Genomic DNA, 15617 nt, shown 5'->3' with positions numbered 1-15617 from the left:
CCACCTTCTTTCCACCCCTCTACCTTATCCCAGACTTTTCCTTATGTGTAAGGTGAGTTTGGAGGATTGGCCGGGGGGGTTAGGAAGCAGAAGGATTAGTTACTCAGAAAGCAGGCTGGGGAGAAAAGTACAGGCACCCAGAGACACACACTGACTGTATTACCTGTGTTTATGTTGTGTGACACCCTGGAGGTGTTCAGGAAAAGACTGGATGAGGCATTTAGTGCCATAGTCTAGATAACTGGATAGGGCTGGGTGCTAGGTTGGACTGGATGACCTTGGAGGTCTCTTCCAACCTGGCTGATTCCATCATTCTATATTCTTGTTGTGTCTCAACGTCTCTCTTGAATTGAGGAGCCCAGAGCTGGACACAGGACTCAATTTTGTGCTACTTAGAAAAAAAAAAACAAACTAAGAAGTAGCAAAGATAGCTTTCTCTTCTAGAAAATAACTGCCTGTGGATATGAATGCACACAATGGCTAAAAATAGCAGCGTGGCTTGACTTTCCCTATGATTTTCTCCTTTCAGGTAGTGGAAGTCTGACTGAGGTCTACATGTCATGCTCTGCAGAAGGTAATACCATTTTAATATTACTTTTGGTTCCTTGGTGGTGTTGATTTCTCTTTGATGTTCAATGCAACGATGTTAAAAACAATCTTTATGTTGTTGATGCTTTTGATGACATAATTACCTCTTAGCTTCTCAGTATGCTGACAGTGGGTCTGGATTGAAGTTCTTGGGGTGTGTAGTTTGTGTTCATGGAATTCTGCATTGGAAAGATGATAGAAAAGGTGGAATAGCTCTTCCTGAGGAAACTGTTGTTGCAAATGGACTGTTGTTTTAAAGACTAAGCCTTTACAAAAGGGCCTTCAGCTGTTACCAGTGGTGGGGTTTCTTTTTTTCTGGGCTCTTCTTTTTCTTGTCAAGAGGGTTTTTTTTTCAGAGGTGGTGTTTAGTTGATCATTGGTTGGTTGAATCTACCCTTGAGTTATCCAAACAGAACTGTGACGCTTCTGAAAGTCAAATTCTCCTCATGGCATCTTAGCCTGAATGTCCAAAGGAGTCAAGATTGTTAGTCGAGAGGTGGGGTTTGTCCTCTGTATCCTGAAGTTATCTCGTGGTGGTTTATTTCCTGGATTAAAGTATGAACTATGGATTGAAGTGTGGAATCATTTGCTCTGTAGAGTGTCCAGCCAGGAACAGGAGGCTGTGTCTTTCTGGCTATGCTTTCCTCTGCATCCCTACTAAGTTCCTTTTGCCCTCTCCTCAAACTGCCCTGCCAAGCTGCAACCCGTGGAGCCGATCTCCGCAAATGAAATGAGTGTTTAGGGGCAATTTGCCTTTGAGTAGGACTGATGTTCATGTTCTCTTCAAAGGATGACAGAAACCTTTTCAGAGTTTACAAACTAAATGTAGGTACTCCCTTCTTCTTTGCTCTCTCTGTTCAGAGAGGTTACAGATGCCTTCTGCTCATCATATGTTAATTTCTTAGTTCCTTTCTTCGGGGGTAATTCTGAAGCTTCTCTTCAGTCCTGGGTGGTGTTTACAAGGGAAACTGAATCACTGCTGTAGGTGAAGTAAATTTATTCTCATTCAGTCTGGGCCTTCTGAAATGTGCAAAGCTATCCTGGTCTAAGGTTTGCAAAGACAGTGTGATGCATTTTGTGATGCATCACTTACAGGTCTGAAAAGAAAAGCTTCTTGCTTTATGTAAATGATAACTTTGAATAATGGACTCCTTATCCCTCGGGACAGTACTCCTGAGTTAGCCTCACAGCTCTTTCTTAGGTGAAATCTCACTTTTAGGATTCCCAGTAGCAAAAAGGAGATGCTGATACCCTCCAGCGTGAGAGCAAACGTGAAGGACTGGAGCAGGCAACTCCATGCGTGCTGGTAATGGCTTGCAAATGCTGACACCACCATAGGCAGGAGAATGCAAATTGCTTTCTGTTTGCAGAACAATGCAACTGTTTGGTAAACACTTCTCATTAGCAAGGATGCGATTGGAATTTGTGTTAAACTCCCCCGTTCTGTGATACAACTGGCTTGAAGGGAAGTAGTATTTAAAAACAGCTAAGTGTGGATAAGTACTTAACGAGTTTGGGTGTTTAGAGGTTCAGTGATGCAATGGGTAATGGGACCACAAGCCAGAACTGTGTTCCTGTGGTGCATGGCAAGTAAGGGGGAAGAGAGCAGCAATCTGATCTAAGTCTCTGAGATCTCCCTAGATGAGAACAAGGGCAAACTTTGCATCTGAAGTCTGCCCTTTGCTGATAAGCTCTTGACCAGCAGCTACCCTGGGAGCCAGCATTGTGCTTTCAAGAGCTAAGTACAGGATGGGTGCTGGTGGACAAGAAACTTGACGTGAGCCAGCAGTGTGCACCTGCAGCCCAGAAAGCCAAGCAGAGGCTGGGCTGCAGCAGCAGAAGTGTGGCCAGCAGGGTGAGGGAGGTGATTCTCTCCCTCTGCTGTGCTTTGCTGAGACCCCACCTGGAGTACTGCATCCAGTGCTGGAGCCACTATTAGAAGAGGGATTTGAAGATGCTGGAGTCTGTCTGGAGAAAGGCCAGGAGGGTGCTCAGAGGGCTGCAGCAGCTCTGCTGTGAGCACAAACTGAAAGAGTTGGGGCTGTGCAGGCTGGAGCAGAGGAGGCTCCCAGGTGACCACCTTGTGGCCTTCCAGGATCTGAAGAGGGCTACAAAAAAGCTGGGGAGGGACGTTTTAGGCTGCGAGGGAGTGCCAGGACTGGGGGGAATGGAGCAAAGCTGGAGGTGGGGAGAGTCAGCCTGGAGGTGAGGAGGAAGTTGTTCAGCCTGAGAGTGGTGAGAGGCTGGAGTGGGTTGCCCAGGGAAGTGGTTGAGGCCCCATGGCTGGAGGTGTTTTAGGCCAGGCTGGATGAGGGTCTGGGCAGTCTAATCTAGCATGAGGTGTCCCTGAGTGTGGCAGGGGGTATGGAACTGGCTGATCCTTGTGGTCCCTTCCCACCCTGACTGATTCTGTGATCACTGGATGTTTTTTAGGAGCAAGAGGGGGTCACACATGTTATTTTGCTTGGATGCAGAGGAAGCCAAGTTTGGGGTTTTGCTTTGGTCTGGTGAACCCAAACTGGCTGTCTTGTTTTGTGTTGTGTGGGGTTTTATTTTTAACCTAAGCAACTCAGTAAATACATATTGGAAAGGAAACATTTGTGCACTGCAATAGTATAATTCTAACACTGTACTTCATTACCTGTCAAGCTAATTAAAGCAGCTACAGGCTAAGAGTTGCCTTGGCAAGCTTGTTGCATCTGTGCATTGTACTCAACAGCCAGGCTCACAGTGTCATTTTAATGAGAGGTATTACCAGTAGACTCTGCCTACATCTGAGCTGCAGAAACATCTTTGCCTGCACAGGAAAGCTGAGTGTGCTGGGTGAGAGGCCCATAAAACAAATTGCAATGAATATTCTTTCTGCTTTAAGTTTGAGTAGCCATTAATTGTGGAACGGGTTGAAACTACAGGGGTCTTTCTTCCTCCACTGCTATCCACCACCAAGAGGGTGGCTTCCCTTTGCTTAGGCTGTGAGTGTTTGTGTCTGATAGCTGTTGGCCACATGAATCTGGAGAGCTGCCACTCATTCCAGGTGGAAACTTGCTCGGTTATAGTGCTGTTGGATCAGTGTGTAAGAGGATTACTTGGATAGGGGCTTACTGCATGTAATTTTTAGATCACTCCTTCAAAGACAGGAGTTGTTTGTGATCTTCAGGCATCCCTCAGCTTTTCAAGATCCCTGGAAAATAACTGTCCTACTTCCCAGGCTCTTTACTGTCATGTGTGTCCAGCAGATCAAGGGAGGTTCTCCTTCCCCTCTACTCTGCCCTGGTGAGACCTCATCTTGAGTACTGCCTTCAGTTTTGGGCTCTCTAGTTGAAGGACAGGGATCTGCTGGAGAGGGCCCAGCCAAGGGCTACAAGAGTGATTAGGGGACTGGATCACTGCCTGATGAGGAGAGGCTGAGGGACCTGGGGCTGCTTAGGCTTGAGAGGAGAAGACTGAAAGGGGATTGAATCAATGTTTGTAACTGTCTGAGGCCTGGGGGCCAGGAGGGGGGGACAGACTCTGCTCACTGCTCCGTGGGATAGCACAAGGAGCAATGGATGGAAGCTGCAGCACAGGAGGTTCCAGCTCAGCACAAGGGGAAACTTATTTGCTGTAAGGGTCCCAGAGCCCTGGCACAGGCTGCCCAGAGAGGTTGTGTAGTCTCCTCCTCTGGAGCCTTTCCAGGCCTGTCTGGATGTGCTCCTGTGTACCCTGAGCTAGATTGGATAGTCCTGCTCTGACAGGGGAGTTGGTCTGGATGATGTTTTTGGGTCCCTTCCAACCCCTGCCATCCTGTGAGCCTGTGATGTGTCTGCCACCATGTCCTCTTACTCTTTGCCTAATCCTCCAGAGATCTGTGTGTCCTTTTCTTCTTTATCCTCGCCTGGCTTCCTTCCATCCCAGTTCCTGTCTCCTTTTCTGCACCTTCTATGCCTCAGCCCTTTCCATAGACTCTTCCTTTTCTTGCCCCTTCTCTTTTATGAGTTGAATTTGTCAAGCCATCAACGCTCCTCTCTGCATGGCAAGCCAGGACAATTAAACCTGAATCAATTGTTCTAAAAGCAATTTGAGAAGCAGAATTAGCCAAATTGCCATTTGAAGGTGGATTTAGTGGTGCCTTTTAAAAGCTGAGCAGCCTTTGCTCTCCTGGAAGTTACACCTCGGAGATAGTTTGCTAATTTTATAGCCGAATGAAATGAAACCTTTTTAATTAGGATAGCTCAGTTTCTAATTCATTATTGCAGAGGCATCAGTTTGAGATTTCCCCCCCCCCTCATCCCCCCCTTTTTTTTCTTATGTAACAGTCATATTTAGGCTGAAAAACTCATGACTTGACTTTTCCTCATCAGAACATGCTGAATACAAAAGCACAACCAAACACTTGACCAAAACTTAGAGTGGAGTTGGGTACAAAGTCTGGGCACCTGCCCAGGTCTTCCCTTTGCAAGCAAGGCTTGGAAGATGAGCTGTTAGCTAGAGATGTGCCCCACTTCAGTGAGAGCTTTCCTCTGGAGCTGTGCAGAGCTTGGAGAGCATGTGTGAAAAGTGTGGCCTCTGTTCCCTTAGTGGGAATATGGGGCTGAAAGTGCTGTCAGCCAATGTCTGGTGAGGCAGCAGTGCCCTTAGTCACCCACTCACAGAAACATTGCAGTTGGAAGAGAACCTCAGGATCACCAAGTCAAATCTACAGCCCTACTCTGTCAAGTTCACTCTTAAACCATGTCCCCAAGCACCACATCAAAACAGCTTTTATACACATCAAGGGTTAGCAGCTCTACCACCTCCCTGGGCAGCACTTTCCAGTGCCTGACCACTCTTGCTGGGAAAAAGTTTCCTAATGTCCAGTCTAAACCTACCCAGTTACAGCTTGAGGCTATTCCCTCTTGTTCTGTCACTGCCTGTGAGAAGAGACCAGGTGCACCCTCTCCACACTCTCCTTTCAGGTAGCTGTAGGCAGCAATAAGGTCTGCCTTCAGCCTCCTCTTTTTCAAACCAAACAGCCTCAGCTCCTTCAGTCGCTCCTCGTAAGATTTTTTTCTCCAGGCCTTTCCCCATCTCCTGTGCCCTCCACTGCACTGTCTCCAGCACTTCCACATCCCTCTTGTGATGAGGTGCCCAAAACTGAACTCGAAACAGAGCTTTGTACAAGGGGACAATCACCTCCCTGCTCCTGCTGAAATGTGACGCAGAGAACATTTCTGCGTGAAGCAGATCTGCCCTTCTGCCCTCGTTTGATTTCTGTGGAGAGATTACCATGGCCTTACAAGAAGGTTAAGATGTCACCAAGTTTAATATGCTCTGAAAATAGCCCTGTTAAGGCCCCTGTTGCCTGTGATTGATGATGCAGGTTATGATGGGAGCCTTAAATCTTGTGTTTGTGTGTGCAAATTGCTGTTTTGCAGGCTTTTGAAGGTTGCTAACTTTATCTCATGGCGCAGCCCATAGTGAAGGATTTCATGTTGCATTAGCCCTTGATTAAAGGGAAAGCAACTTTGATGATAAAATGCCACTAAAAGTGGCTCTGTGGACTAGCTGGGAATAATTTATCAATCGTTCTTCATGACTGAGAGCATATTTTGGACATGAGGGTCACCCTTTGAGGATTAATTTTCCAAGATAAACAGCTAATGGCTGTTGGATGATTATGGTCAAGAGCAATTATGGTAGGAGTTTTAAGCTGTTCATTACTACAGTAAAGAGTCACTAAACTGAGTGAGGTTTAAACTGTTGCTTAGATTGCTAGGTCAAGACTCATCAGCCTTGATTCAAAGGTGTTATTGAATGATAGAGATGCTGACACGCTGCCTGCTCTGGCAGAGGCAGGTCCTGGCAGTTCTTTTTGCCTTTTTTTTCCCCCTATTAGCTTTTCTACACCCATGAGGTTGGAAGTTAAAGTAGCCAGTTGGGATTTTCATTGGCATACCCTGTAAACAGCCAAATAAATGTGTGTTCTTCAGGTAATGTGAAGAACACTTCACAGCTGGCTTATGTTTAGAGGTGAGTGTCACTGCTGCTTATCATCTGGGCTTCAGGTTTCCCTTCTTCTGTCTTCTATTTAATGTCTGCCATACTGTTGTTAGGTGAGCTTAAAAGTAGAAAGGAACTGTATGAAAGTCTCTTTCCTTTTGGAGGACAACTCCTGAGCTGCTAAAAGACAGAACCTTCTCATGGGTGCAGAAATGGTAGGAGTTTGAGAGCAAAAGTGCTTCTGAGATCACCTTACTGGAAAAAAACAAAGGGAGAGCCTTGAACAACTAAGATATAGGTTGCTGCTGTCAGAAGCACTACTTAAAAGGAATGAGAAACTGTCTTAGGGAGGGATTAGTGTGTTGAGAAGTCAACTGCTGAATCACAGGAAGCCAGCAACAGTCTAGAGGCTCTGCAACAACAACAACAAAGAAAAGGCTGCTGTAATTCAATTAAAATCACAGTAGGATTTGCTGCTCGAGATGGTACATCCCTCAGCCTGTATCTCACGGTGGCTGCTGCCTCAAGGGATGCTTAAGTGAGGATACAGCTCCTGAAAAATGCTGGAATGACAGGTTTGGAATGACATGATTCTCAGTTTACTTGCAGATGCATTTTCCCCAGCACAGCTCTTGGGTTTGGGCTGCTGCTTGGTCTTCACATTTAGTGCTTTGTAGTGGATTGTTAATCTCAACCAAGAGTCTGGAGAGATTGTGGCTGCCCCCTCCCTAGAGATGTTCAGGGCTAGTTTGAATGAGGCCTTGAGTAGCCTGGGCTAGTTGAGAGGCGTTCCTGCCCTTGGCAGGGAGTTTGGGTTAGATGACCTGTAAGGTCTCTTCCAGCCTAGGCTGAAAGGAGGCTGTAGCCAGGTGGGGTTGGTCTCTTCTCCCAGGCACCCAGCAACAGAACAAGGGGACACAGCCTCAAGTTGTGCCAGGGCAGGTCTAGGATGGATGTTAGGAAGTTCTTGCTAGAGAGAGTGATTGGCACTGGAATGGGCTGCCCAGGGAGGTGGTGGAGTGGCTGTCCCTGGAGGTGTTGAAGCCAAGCCTGGCTGGGGCACTTAGTGCCATGGTCTGGTGGCTTGGCTAGGGCTGGGTGCTAGGTTGGGCTGGTTGAGCTTGAAGGTCTCTTCCAACCTGATTGATTCTATGAGTCTGAAAGTTATCTTTTTATCCTACAAACTGAAAGAGGAACACCCCAGGCTTGCTTGCAGGTAATCAATTGCTAACAAGATAATGCTGAAGATGACTCAATTTGGTGAGATCTATTGTATTTAACATCTTACACTTGTTGTGGCTATGGACTGTGCTTCTGAAATCAAAAGCAACCTTTTACTCCATTCCAGATTTCCTCTTAGGAAGCAAATTAGGCCAGAACAGTTACTCACTTGGCTGGAAGACATGGATTGAAAAAGCTTCCTGTAGCACCTGTGCCAGTCTGAATTATTTGGGGTCTCAACCTCCTTGGACTGAACAGCTAGAAATTCATTCAGTAATTTTAACTTGAAGTGAATCATAGAGCCTCTATGGCTCTATATGCAATGTGTTTCATAGTTAAGCAGGGGCAGAAAGAGTTAGTAATTTACCAATCTAATCCTGCTGGCAATCCAACATCAAAATGGGCTGGAAAGAGCCATCTGAAGTGTGGAAGGTGCAAAACTCAGACCATAGCCATGCAAATGCCTTGTGTGATGGGGCAAAGCTAAAACCAGAATCCTTCTTCAATTGGTGCAATAGGTGTTGTAAATAAAAAATCATGGAAGTTGTTTCCTTGGGCTTTGATGTAAGGGAGAGAGCAGCTGGAGGCAGCCTGCTTGAAGGTATGCAGCATGAAAGAACAAAAGGCTGAGAAGGCAAAGCACAGCTTTGGCAAGACAGCTGTAGAGAACCTTCCTTCCCAGATTGTGTGGCATAGGCAACACAGGCAATCAGTATTCAATGGGTCTGTAGAGGGTAAATGTATTCTTTTCAGCTTGCAAGTTCTGGGTAGCTGGGCTTGGTGCCTGTGATCAGCTCTGACTTAGGAGAAGTCAGCAAGATTGCATCAGTTGTTGAAAGGGTTTTATTTTTGCACTTGACTTCTTCAGCTTTCAGTGCCACTGGCTGCTGAGCTGACTAAAGACTCTTTCTTCCAAGCAAGTGCTTAAAATAAGTTCTCTTCAGCAAGCTCTCATTAAGCAAGTATCTTTTGAAGGCTTTCTCTACCTCCTGTCAGCTCCTTGGCAGGCTGCTGGTGACGATTGTCTTTCAGTCCCAAAGAGTACAGAGGGAGGACAGTAGGACCTTTGTGCCGCTCAGCGGGAGAGCCATGTGTCTTAGAGCCTGAGACCCAAGGCATGGGTGGTGAGCTCATGTCTGGCTGCCTTCCACTACTTTGTTTTTGGGGAGCTGCAGGGTTTGGGAGCTGCAAATCAAATAGCTTTATCATTTTTGTTTCTGATTTCAAGCCCCTCAACATCATGAGCACATCTCGAATAGACTTTGTTCATTTCATCAGGGGCATCCATGGTACAAATCAGGAAAGGCCTGAAACGGCCATAAAAGAAGCTCTCTCCTCAAAAGAAGGAGCAGAAATCAGGTTTCAGTTTAAAATCAGTGTTAGCCAGATTAAATTGCACCAATTCTACTTGTTTTACTTTTTCCTTATTGAAAAGCATTTCTTGCTATGGGTGGGACAAGAACTATGGCAATGAGTTTGGCCACGACTGAAGTGGCCATCAAATCTCCAGCTAATCATTTGAAATGCCTTCAGTATGCCCTTAGCAATCCTCAATAGCATCAATTAACATTTAGGAAATTAATTTCAGGCTGCAGGAATATTAAACATTTACTTTAGCAATGTAAATGAGGTGTGCCACTGCTGCCTCTCGTGTGCCCCTTAACCCACCTATTCATCAGACACCAAAAGAAAAAGCTGAAGCCTACAAGTCTGGAGGTGGAGTTGCAGTGCTGAAAGGATGAAGTAGGAAACGATGGCTGCCAGGTTGGATGCTGCACCAGTGTGCCCAACTGCTTTGTTCTGGATGATCTTGGAGGTCTCTTCCAACCTGGTTGATTCTGTGATTCTACTGTGTCCAGTTTTGGTCTCCGCAGTTCAGGACCTGCTGGACAGAGTCCAGCAGAGAGCCATGAGGATGACTGGGGGACTTGAGCATCTTCCTTATGAAGAGAGACTGAGAGATCTGGGGCTGGTTTAGTCTGGAGAAGAGAAGACTCAGAGGAGATATTATCCAGATATCTGAGGGGTGGTTGTCTAGTGGATGGGGCCAGTATCTTTTTGCTGGTCAGCACCAATAGGACAAGGAGCAAAAGCTACAAACACAGGTGGTGTAACTTGTCCCCATCACTCCTTGTCTTTTCCATGTGGCTCCTTGTAAAAAGAGAGTCTTCATCCTCCTGGTAGCCACCCTTTATGTGCTGGTGGTCATAATCACACCCTTTAAAATGTGTTCCTATCCTTGTTTAAACGAGGTTTGTTTTCACAGAGTAGTTGAGCTTGGAAGAGAGCTGCAGAGATGATGTAGTCCAAGTGGCCTGCTCAAAGTTTTCTAGTAAAAAATGTTATTTTGGTAGTTGTTGAGTGACAACTGTCCTCAATACACCATGTGGCAGAAAGGAGGACTTGGAATATGACTCCTTTTTTTGTCTCCAGTGTGTAATTCCTTCTGGTCTCTTCATCACTCCAGCTCCACTATTAAATCTTCTTGGAAGTTATCACTTGAGTCTCACAGCCACTCTTTTCATAGAATCAGGAGATAGCTGAATAGCCTTTTTGAATCTGAACCACATATTCTTCCATAGCAGGAGAATTTACCATCACAGAATCAGTCAGGGTTGGGAGGGAGCACAAGGATCAGCCAGTTCCAACCCCCCTGCCTTGGGCAGGGACACCTCACACTAGATCAGGCTGGCCAGAACCTCCGGGGATGAGGCTTCCACCACCAATTTGGGCAACTTCTTCCAGGCTCTCCCCACCCTCATGCTGATCAACTTCTTCCTAAACTGCACTCTGAATCCACCCATTTCCAGCTTTGTTCCGTTCCATTCCCCCCAGTCTTATCACTGCCCGACAGCTTAAGAAGTCTCTTCCCAGCTTTCTTGTAGTCCCCTTAAGATACTGAAAAGCCACAATAAGGTCACCTCAGAGTCTCTTTTCATTCACATAAAACAATTCCTTTCCATCAGTTCTTTGCTGTTCCACTCCTGGCTCTGTGTTTTGCTTTGTACTCCTGGCTCTTTACCAGTTTGGAACACGCATCACTGTGTGTTAGTCGTCACTTACTGTAACATACTTCTTCCAAGAGCTGCTCTGCCCAGTGCTCATATTGCCTGAGCAGGGAGTCATACATCTAGTAAACTGTATTTCATGCACCACTAAAGTTAATGGGAATTTGGATCAGCTTTCTGGTGCCCTACTTCAAAGTAGTTCAAAGATCTCTCATTTCCTCATTTTCTTCTTTAAGCTTTATTCCTCTCATTCCACAAGAATCACCACAATTCTACTGTGTCACCCACTTTGATACTGGAGATGTTATCTTCAATCTTTTCCCTCCTTCCACAGGAAGCAGACAAGAGGGGGGAAAAAAAGAGAGAGAAACCAACCCCCAACCTGTTTTCAGGCTGAACAGATGCGTCCTGATTTACTTTGGTTTTATTTAGGCTTTGCCACAGTCTGTTATCCCAGAATTCAAACACCTCTTCAGAGCCACCTCTTTTCCTCCTGTGAAATGTCACTGGAGCATCTATTTCACCTTCTCTTGATGACCTTCTTCCCAAAGGTACACAGCCTTGAGCTGCAGTGGGTTGGGTACTGAGTTTATGCCCCTTGAAAATCAACTGGAGTCCTCATCATTGGGAATCCCAGGTTAGTAATTCTTTTTGATGCTGCTCTGAGAATATATTGATCATCATCTCATTTCTATACATCAATTTGTAATTGATGCCCCCTGCCTGAAATTGTTCAAGGCCAACTTGGATGGAGCTTAGAGTCATTAAGGTTAGAGAAGACCTAGAGGTGTTCAAGAAAAGCCAGGATGAGGTACTTAGTGCCATGGTCTAGTTGACTGGATAGAGCTGTGTGCTAGGTTGGACTGGATGAGCTTGGAGGTCTCTTCCAACCTGCTTGATTCTATGACCTCTAAGAACATCAAGGCCAATTGTCAATCCACCAGCACCATACCCACAAAAAACATTGTTCTGAAGTCCTATGTCTGCATGTTTGTAGAACACCTCCAGGGATTGTGACTCCACCACTTCCCTGACCACCCTTTCAATGCCTGACCACCCTTTACTGAAAGATTTTGTTTCCTAATACCCAAACTAAATCTCCTCTGGTGCAACTTGAGGCTATTTCATCTTATTCTCTTGGTCTAATGGAAGGTGCCCCCCTCCCATATAGTCTTTAAAGTCCCATCTAACAAAACCATTCCGTGCTTCTGTGATCTACATCTTACATTTGCCCATCTTCAGCATTCAGGCATCTTAAATGGCTTTCATGCTCTCAGAGTCAGGTCACATTTGCTCCAACTCAGCACAGCCTTGCTCTGAGATCAGTCAGTGTGCTCTTTGTTACAGCCGGCACATATGGAGACCCACTCTAGATTCCCCATTAATTGTGTTTTGCCTTGTTCTTGACTTCTGTTGCACTTCATAGAATCATAGAATCAACTTCATTGTGCTCCATTTTATAGCCAGCTGCAGTCTGTCTTATCAATTTATAACAGGGCCTGTATTGATTAGCTCAGCTAAGCTGCTTTTTTTTAAGCTGGAATGATATTGGAAAGGAATGACTGAGCCACCAAGGACGTCTAAGGAGTATGTGATGTTGGTTGGGGGTATTGGGGGTTATTCTCTGCATCTGTTTGAGACCACCACGTTGTGCACTAATTACAGTTGCCTTTTAATTAAGCTACACACAAGTCAGGGATGGATGTGGTTACATGCAGCCCCTGAAGCCTCAGCTGTTCCTGCAGAGAGGATCCTGGACCACGCCTGTGACATTGCGCGCTAAAGCAGAAGGCCTTGTGGCTATGGCACCTGTAGTGTGGAAGGCTGTTACCTTGTTAGAATTCATCTGCTGGCTCTCACAATTAATTACTTGAGTGTGAATTGTTGTGTTTCTGAGGGAGGTGTGTAAGTGTTCTTTTCATAGAGACCTCTGGCCATATTTGCCTTTCCTTCGAGTCGTGGCTCTTTCAGCGGCTGAAGGAGTCTGCAGCGGCTCCGAGTCGTTATGCAGCCTTACAAATGACTCCAGACAGCACATGTGCCGCTTCCCTCTCCGGTGCAGTGTCGCTCAGATCTGCAAGTTGCTTTGGTCTTTGCAGACAGAGCTGTAGATCTGGACTAAGCCTGGGCATCCCCCTTTAATGCTGTCTCTTTCTTGCTGTCAGAACTCGTTGCGTACGTCTGCCAGCCCGTAGGTGCGGCGTGCCTGCTAAGTGACTTTGTGCTTTGCGCAGAGCATCTCCCAAGGAGACGCTGTCATCTCTGCTGGATTCTCATTTCTTTGTCTTCAGTGCTTTCTGCAAGTCACAAATCACACTGGCTTTTTTTCCCCTCTTCTGTGTGAGCCTGGCTCTGGTCACAGACATGGAACTTTCACACCCTTGTGGGTTGGAGTTGGCTTTTTATCTTTGGAGACCTTTTACCCTCTGCATTTAGCATCTGCATTTTAGAGATGAGATTCAAGCGTTTGTGACCCCTCTTACGGTATTTGTGACGCAGTTAATTGTACCAAGTTCACTTCCTGTAATAATGCACAAAGTGGTTGCAGTCCTTTATCTTTTGCTCTTCTGCTCCAGCCTGTAGCAGTTTGCAGATGACTGAGTTTTCCTTCCCAAGCTTTTTGGGGGTAATTCTGCATTCCAATGCTCTCTCTCTCTACTAAAGCTCTTTATGCTGTGGTGTATTTTTAACTAATGATGTGTCACCATAGCAGCTTGGATTTTCTTGTATCAAGTCTGTAAACAACTAAAGTTCCTTTTTAAGGGGGGGGAGGAGGAGGAGAAGAGGCAGTGCCAAAGAATTGCAAGTTGTGTTCGTCGCTTTCACGCAAGCCAAAGAGCTCAGACTGGCCCAGGACCAAATTAATTAACTGTTCCATTTAGTGGAAGATGTCAGTTAGGAGCAGATAACACTTTCCATCTGAAGTGCTTTGCTGGTAGAGAATAACATCTCTGTGTGAGCAAGTGGCATCTGAACGGTGCACAAATATCAAAGCACTAGAGGAAAGTTTTAGGGCTGTTGGTGAATGTTATCTCCTGACAGGGTTTCTCAGCTCCAACTTTTCCATTAAGAGGGGCAGCATCAGCAGAATGCTCAGGGACTGCAGGAGCCAGAAGGACCAAAGCATCATGGAATCAAGGGAACCTACTCTTGCTAGTGGATTGCAGTGCCAGGTCTGTGAGGAATAGGAGATGTGCCAGTTTAGAGGCTAAGAGTGGACTGAGTAGCATCTTGCATCTATATTTAATGAACTGCTAATTGTGACATACAACGAGAAGAGAAGAGGAAACCTTCTGGGACTGGGTTTGAGTAAGGGGTTAGGAAAAGGATTTGGTCAAAGTAAAAACAATACAGTGGCAAGAAGATTATTTTCTTGGCAAAGTGTGTGTGGGAGATGATTCCTTTCCTAGTTACAATCCTCAGTTGTAGTTTCTGAGACTTTAGAGAGAAAGTCCTCTAACAATATTTATGTAGACTTTTATTTATCAGTAGATATTTAGGTTTATTTAATGATATTTATAGTCTGTGTGTATATATATAAAAAAGGGGATATATCTTCTCAGGTTGCAATAAACAAAGTCATTTCCCCATCCTACAGATGATGCAACTTTAACAACCATTTCCTGATGTAACACTGCCCTCTGCTTAAGGAATGCCAAACTTCATTGTGGAGTTGTGTGTTGAAAACAAATCAATCCTGAGCAAGAAGTGGGTTTCTGCAGGCTTCTGCGTCGTTTTGGCTTGAAAAGCTAATTCCCTGGCATATGTGGGATGCAAAAATGAGTGTTGATTGGGTTAGCTGTATTGCAGGTGTGTCACTTGATGTGGGATTCGCCTTATGGCTGTGAAAGAAAGAATGGTGGATTTTGTTGTTCTGCTCTAAAACACTTGTGTGAAAATTTTAGCCTTGACTAAATGTTGCTAGGCCAAAGAGTGAAGCTAAGGTAGATGTCCATCAAAATTGCTCATTTTGATTAATCTGCTGCAAATAAACATCCAAAAATATTTGCTTGGCACCTGAAGTGACTTAGTGCATTTGATTCTGCTACCACACCTCAGATGGTGTTTTGGCTCATAGACACCAGAAACGTTTATGGCTAAGATACCCGGGGCTGTTTAGCCTGCAGAAGAGCAGCCCCAGAGGGCATCTTCTGAATGCACTAAGTATTTAAAGGGTGGAGGTCCTGAGGATGGGGCTAGGATCTTCTCAGTGATGGTCAGTCATGGCACAAGGGGGAAACGGGTACAAACTGGAACACAAGAGCTTTCACTTGAACTTCTTTACTGGGAGGGTGCTGGAGCAGAAAAGTTGTGCAGCCTCCTTCGAGGGAGACTTTTAAAAGCCACCTGCATGTGTCCCTGTGCAACCGGATCTAGGCATACGTGCTTTAGCAGGGGGGTTGGACTAGATCACCTCCAGAGGTCCATTCTGAACCCTGTGATTCTATGGTATCCTAGAATGGCCAGGGCTGGACAGGACCAAAAAAGATCATCTGGTCCAGCCCCGCCCCTGCCAGGGCAGGGTCACCTGGAGCAGATCACACAAATGCCCCCATACAGTTCTTGGGAGAACTCGAGAGGGAGTCTCCACAACCTCTGGGCAGCCCATTCCTGTGCTCTGTCACCCTCACAGGGGAAAAAGTTCTTTCTCAGGTTCACATGAAACCTTCTATGCTTCAGCTTCCACCCATTGCCCCTTGTCATGTCACTGGGCATCACCTAGCAGAGCCTGATTGCATTCTTCTGGTACTCACCCCTTACCTACTTGTAAACATGAATGAGGACACCCCTTAGTCTCCTCCTTTCCAAGCTCAAAAGCCCCAACTCCCTCAGGCTCTCCTC

General features: G+C 45.8%; 1 protein-coding gene across 2 annotated transcripts in view; it reads left to right on the top strand.

Annotated features, from left to right (window-relative positions):
- Positions 1-15617, top strand: part of LOC135182285 (contactin-4) — a 434616-nt gene that overhangs the window by 56155 nt on the left and 362844 nt on the right. For both annotated transcript variants that reach the window (XM_064156172.1, XM_064156171.1), the window contains exon 2: positions 530-574. The gene's annotated coding sequence lies outside the window, so the exon portion shown is untranslated. The remainder of the gene's footprint in view (positions 1-529; positions 575-15617) is intronic.

The sequence above is a fragment of the Pogoniulus pusillus genome, chromosome 16 (genome assembly GCF_015220805.1).
Source record: "Pogoniulus pusillus isolate bPogPus1 chromosome 16, bPogPus1.pri, whole genome shotgun sequence".
Taxonomy (NCBI): Eukaryota; Metazoa; Chordata; class Aves; order Piciformes; family Lybiidae; genus Pogoniulus; species Pogoniulus pusillus.
The sequence above is the reverse complement of the archived record's forward strand: the minus strand, read 5'-3'. Positions and strand labels throughout refer to the sequence as shown.